General features: G+C 37.3%; 1 pseudogene; it reads left to right on the top strand.

Annotated features, from left to right (window-relative positions):
* Positions 1–367: 367 nt before the first annotated feature.
* On the top strand, positions 368–778 carry LOC101589306 (annotated as a pseudogene).
* The last annotated feature ends 5713 nt before the right edge of the window (positions 779–6491 follow it).

Below are 6491 nucleotides of genomic sequence, written 5' to 3' on the forward strand. Positions count from 1 at the left end.
CATCTCCCTGGCACCCCCCAAATACATATTAAAAAAAATATTACCTTGATGATTTTGAGGGCGGGGATTATAAATGGTCAAGGTCTAACAAAGAAAATGGTGAGTTCCTATAGAGAATTGGATAGGGGACCCCAACACAGTTCAGGGGCAATGTTCAATCTCTAGACACTTAAGATAACTACTGTACCACTTAAATTATCTTTGCATTTTGACTCTGAGTTAATCTTTCTAAAATGATTATGTATACCTGCTTTAGAGTTTCCCTCTTGGACTATGTTTTCCTTTTATGTTTATTTATTTTACAGTCACTCAACGGCAGGAGGCTCGAGTCCGGGAGTCTGTCGTGAAGCGGACAACCTTTAGCTCTATGGCCGTCGCGTTACCAGCAGTCGTGGAGGAGCTCCTGAGCGACATGGCCACAGCACTGCGGGATTGCGCGCGAACTCCTGACGACCATCTTTTATCGCTGAAGTTTGTCTTTGGTGCATCATTTGTCCAGGCCTTGGATCTAGTTGATCGATAGTCTATTATTTTAATTTCTTCACCCAGTGGACGGCGAGTTTGCCAGGTAGTTGGAAGTTCTGGCAAGACATACACTTGTTTGGCTTCTTGTCCTTACTGCTCATGTCCTGCATTTGTCTTCTCAGTGTTACGGAAGAGCGACAGCCTACTGTGCAAGCACCTTTTGGCAGTTTATGTCAGTCAGGTGATGAGGATCTGTCAGTAACTAAGTGTTTCTGACAAGCAGCTGACTGAAATATTCATGGAGAAGAAATAAGCAGAAATGTTTCCCGTGGTTCATCATTATCTTTCAAAATGGAAATCTCCTAAAGGAATACCAAGTAAAAACCTTGTAATAGGCCATGAGGACCATCTTCCAGCTACTTCTTGCTGCTGTCTGTTATCCCTTCTAGACTGTTGAAGGGAACCTGGGTAGCAGCTGTGGACTGGAGAAGTCATGCATTTGATTGGAAACCTTGTGCATCCTTCTCATGAAAAACCTAAACTAGCCTCTAAGCCTTTTGGGTGGAAAATATCTAAGTAGAATCAAGTGTGGTTAGTTAGGTCAAATAAAACCTAATCCATGTTATATACACACAAAAAAATATTTATTTTACAAATTCAAATAATTCATAAAAGTAGAAAAAGTTTCTCTAAGATAATCATTAGCATTTTGGATATTTCTAGCATTTCCATTATGATCTATATCATTCTGGGTTTGGGTTTCATAAACAGTGTCTTATGGCACCATTTTCTTTGTTCTCACTTAGTCATATTACCATAATTTAAACCACATTTATGTCAATAAAATTCCAAGTAACTACCATATTAATAAGTGCATAATGGCTCACAAAATGAGTGGGCTATGACTAAGTAATAAATCCTCCAGTATTAGCTGTTCTAAAAGTTAATATTCAAAAATAAATAAAAGTTAATATTCAGTAACAATGACCCAGTAAAAATGAAATTTTATGACACTATAAGTCCCATAGCAAGTGCTTTATTATAAACTATTTAAGGCTTTAAAAAATCTTTATTCCTGTTCCCAAACAGATTCTAGGAATCTGTTTTAGGGAAGTAAACTTAAATGAAAAAACAAAAACCAGGCATAGAGTTATTCAGCAAAGTATTAATTGCTTCTTAGAAGTTATTGCCAGCACAGCATTAATGCGAATCATTTTTTGGTACTATTAGTCATCCTTTTGTCCTCATTTGAAAGCATCAAAGCACACTGCTAGTTTCTTTCACATATCTCTGAAACTGAAATTTTTAATGTAGCAACTACCTCAAGGCTATTTGGATAACAAATATACAGCATAATTATTTTCTGATATTAATTTTCAAACAGAAATCAACCTTTAGATGTTCCTTGAGATTGAATTCAGAGCCTTCACATTCACGTACATATAATAGCGGTCATTTTTTTTTCTAACTTTTTAGTTTGCAACCACATCTCACTAAGTTGCTGGGTTGACCAAGCTGGGCTCAAACATGTGAGCTTCCTGTCTCTGCTTTTCTATTGAGTACAATCACACCAAAACTTTAATAGAAATCCCAGGAAACCAATAGTTTTTAAAACTTCTATCAGTTTAATGGGAAGATTCAGAGTAATTTTATATATTCAGTTGTATTTTCCTCAGAAAAGTATGGTGATGATAAAATGAATAATATATATGCATAGTTGTAAATTATAAAACACTAAACCAATGGCACTGACTGACATGGTAGATGAACAAATTAATAAATCTTCACTGAATAGATTGAAGCACACTGACTCCAAAAATATTAGCTTGAATTTGGGATTATTACAATAAAGCTGAGTCCAGGAAAGGAATGGCACCTGAGGAGATCACAAGGCATTGAACAATTTCATGTTACACTGGTGGTCCTGACTGGAATAAACTCCAGCAAAAGCCAGATGGTGAATGTCTGGGAGGCAGCATTTTCTTATGAGGAAGAAGCAGGAGTTAAAAGTGGGACAGAGCATCCTGGCAGTTCTTCTGATTAGCGAGCAGGGTGAGATCACCGGTTACAGAGCTAGATTAGTGACCATCAGTTACAAGACTAGATTAATGACCACAAAGCCTGGTACAGTCAAATATCCAGGATGTTCATTTATGCCCTCATGGTTACAGGGGGTCTGTAAAGTAGTTGCACAGCCATGAAACAGTTACAGAGCTAGGCAGCTTCAAAGATAACAAAGTTTTTAAAAGAATAACTTTTCCTTGCACAGTTTTACCCTTTCAGGATCTGTGTGGTTTGTCTGTATCAGAAGCTTGTTACGAAATATGAATGATTCCTTCGTGCCTCACATTTCTGCAATATAATTTTGGAAAATAAGATACAGAAGACATTTTTAAGAAACTACTAATGAAATTTTCATATGCTTTCAACCCACTGGTCATGAGCCAGAAAAGGAAACCAAGAGCTCAACCCACTGGAGCTGTTACCACCACTGCACGCAGTGCTGATACATCTGCTGTCCCTCCCACCACAACTTCAGTCCTCACTTTGATTTTACTTTTCTTTTTTGGTAGAACCAGGAATTGAACTCAGACCCTTGTACTTGCCAGGGAAGCATTTATTCTACTGAGCCATCTCCCTGGCCCTTTGATTTTACTTTTCTATACCCCAGGTTTAATATAATAATAATTCCATATAGATTCATTTGATCCAAGGTATGGATAAGCAAAAATGGAAAGGAAGGGGCCTGCCCCTTAGCTCATTTAAGTGGCTGCTTCAACAAAGCAGTCAGGCTCAGGTTGCTGTGGCTCGATCACTACAACTCAAGCCAGCAAAAGCTGTCCTGAAGGCATTCAGAGCAAAAAAATAAAAATTAAAAAAATCCTTAAAATTGGAAAGGAACAATTGGACAGAGATTGATTCATTCTTCAGGGACTTTCTGAATACCTAGGAGCTGAAAAACTCCTTTTTGTCGTGTGCTTGGTGACGTACCTGGTAATCCTTCTTGGGAACAGTACCTTGATCCTCTTAACTCTGCTGGATTCTCGCCTCCACACACCCATGTACTGCTTCCTGAGTAATCTTTCCTTTCTGGACATTTGCATACATCTTTCTTCATTCCTAAATGCTGATACACTCTCAGAGAAAAAAAAAAACATCTCTTTCCTTAAATGTGCCATTCCAATGTCCATCTCTCACACTATGAGTTCCACAGAATGGGTGCTTTTAGCCATGATGGTCTATGATCGATACATTGCAACCTGCAACCCCTGAGATGCTCAATCATCACGAAGAAGGCACCCTGTTCAAATGGCAGCTCTCTCCTGGGGGCCCGGATGTCTCAATTCATTGACAGAGACTGTTCTTGCAATCCAGTTACCCTTCAGTGGGGAATATGTCATCAATCATTTTGTTTGTGAAATGCTGGCCTTTGTCAAGCTGGCTTACACAGACATTTCTTTGAATGAGGTTATTCTAAAGTTGGGCAATATAATATTTCTGTTTACTTCATTGCTGTTGGTTTGCTTCTCCTACATTTTCAGCCTTATACTGTACTAAGAATCAATTCTACTGAAGGAATAAAAAAAGCCTTTCCCACCAGCTCATCCCACACAACAGTGGTGACTGGGTTTTATGGGACAATTCTCTTCGTGTACATGAAAGCAAAATCCAAAGACTGCTTTCAACAAACTGCCCTGTTTTATGGTGTAGTCTGATAATCTTTATGAAAATGACTGCTCTCATAAAGTACAGGGATAAAAGGTCTAAATTAGAAGAAATGCTTGAAGACAAGAAAAAATTTCAATCAACCCTTCCAGGAAAAACCAGGACTTAAGTCTACTTAACAATTCAAGTGCAATTTCAGCCTTCATTTTTTAAAAACTGTTTCATGATTTTTTGTTTGTTTTAGTCTTGCTTTATATTTTAGCACTGGAATTGCTCTCTCCTCAGCCTTTATGTCAGTGAATATTTCACCACTGCTTTCCTTGTTCTTGTTTCGCCGCACTCTTTCCATTTGCTACATGCTTGCTCAATTACATTATAACTTTTCACACATGATGACACTAGCACATGTTTTTTAGCTACATTCTCACATTTTTCCTTATCCAAAGAAATATTATTGTTTTCATAAAAGACAGATCAAGTGTCATCCTGTGCCACTCCATTCTGTGTCCAGAATTTCCCAAGTTATTATCTCCTCTCTGCTGCCCTGATTTTATCTCCACTGCAGCAGTCTTCCTTTTATGCTGTAATTTTGTTTGCTTCTGAAATCCTCCCATGGTTCACTGTTCTCTCTGTAAAATTCATTGCAGAGTTAATTAAAAATAGCTCCATTAATTAATTGAAATGTTTAAAGGCTAACCAAACATGGTCCAAGTACCAAACTTAATACAAGTAGATAAGAGTACTAAAATTTCTGTATTATTTCATTCACCAAGATACAAGTCTGAAAACTTTTTGGTAAAATGTTGACTTATCTTTAAACACAGGAAAAATAATGGAAGACAAAAAGCCTGAATAAAATACATTGCAGAGCTCATCGGGGTTAGATAAGGCAAAAATTATAGTGTATACTCTTCTCTAGCAAGCACTGCCAATCTCTCTTTTTTAGGAAGAAGGCATTGTCTACTTTAAATATTTGCCATAGCCCTCAAAATAGCTAGTGAGTAAGGGTTAGGAAAATGTTTAAATAATTCCCTTTCAAAAAATCCTCAAAATGGCCAGTGAATAATCATATATGCAGCTATATTTTTCACAAAGAATTCCTCATGTCCTATGCTTCTTCCCTGGCACAACCTCCTAGCCTGAGGTACAGGAGGGGGGCACCCATGCTCCATTAACACCCAGCAAAGGTTTTAGGAACAGCACTTGAGGAAGGCGCTGCTGTGATGAGGGTACACTAAGGGCCAGCCACAGGATGAAATGCACACTGAGTAGAACTGAGGGGCCCCCATGGCCACAGCCAAGGCCACACTAGGTCAGCCGTCAGTTAATCAACCACTGACTCCCCAGGTAACAAACTGCTCATACCTAACTTGAAATAGAATGTTAAGCACATGAAGATCAACTAACTCTGGCCCAGATGAAATATAATCTCATAAATCATTATGATTGTATGTTACTGAGAGCCGTGGGTTATTTATTATGATGCATCATTGCAGTAATGTAAATCTGACCTACATTAGATATTTTCATTGCCTTTCAAATACTGACTTACCCGCACCTCTTTCCATCCTGAATACATCACAATCTTATTCACTTGTTTATCCCATTTTTATCCATAAGACTATTCTAGTAAGTCTGGAGGCCTTATGTGTTCACCACTTTTATATTGAAATTTACAGTTGTTTTGAAATTAACTTCTGGTAAGGTATAAAACAAAGGTCAAGATTTACTTTTTATCATATGGATAATATTTTACCCAACCAAGTTGAATAAAGATCATTTCCTCACCGCACTACAGTGTCACTTTTGACATAAGTGATAATTTAAGAATGGGCACATTTGAGGCCGCTTATTCCGATCCACTGGTCTGTTGATCTACTCTTGTACTTACACTGTCTGACTAACTGCAGCTCAGTAAGTTGTCTTGATTTCTGCTCCTTTGAACCTATTCATTGTTTTAAAGTTTTAGAATGTGTGTACGTATATCTAGTATTTATGTATTTGTTTATATTTATATTTATATATTTTATTTATGTATATATTTCAACATTTACTTACTAATTTTCACTGTATACTTGGTAGAATTTTGATGACCTTCAACCTCAATGTCACATTGGAGTGAATTAGCATCTTTAAGTTACTGAATCTTCCAATCCATGTGAAAAATACAACCCTCGGTTAGGTCTTCTGTAAATTCTTTCAGTAACTTTCAACTGATTTTTTTTCAAAGTATTGTTGATAAACAGATAGCAATGAGACAGTTTCAAATCAAATCAGAAGTACAGTTTCAACAAATAATACACTGCATATATTCTTCTTAGTGGTTAATTGCTGTACAAGATGCAGACTTGTGATCCTAT

The sequence above is a fragment of the Octodon degus genome, unplaced genomic scaffold, assembly GCF_000260255.1.
Source record: "Octodon degus isolate 3935 unplaced genomic scaffold, OctDeg1.0 scaffold00094, whole genome shotgun sequence".
In the NCBI taxonomy this organism is placed as follows: Eukaryota; Metazoa; Chordata; class Mammalia; order Rodentia; family Octodontidae; genus Octodon; species Octodon degus.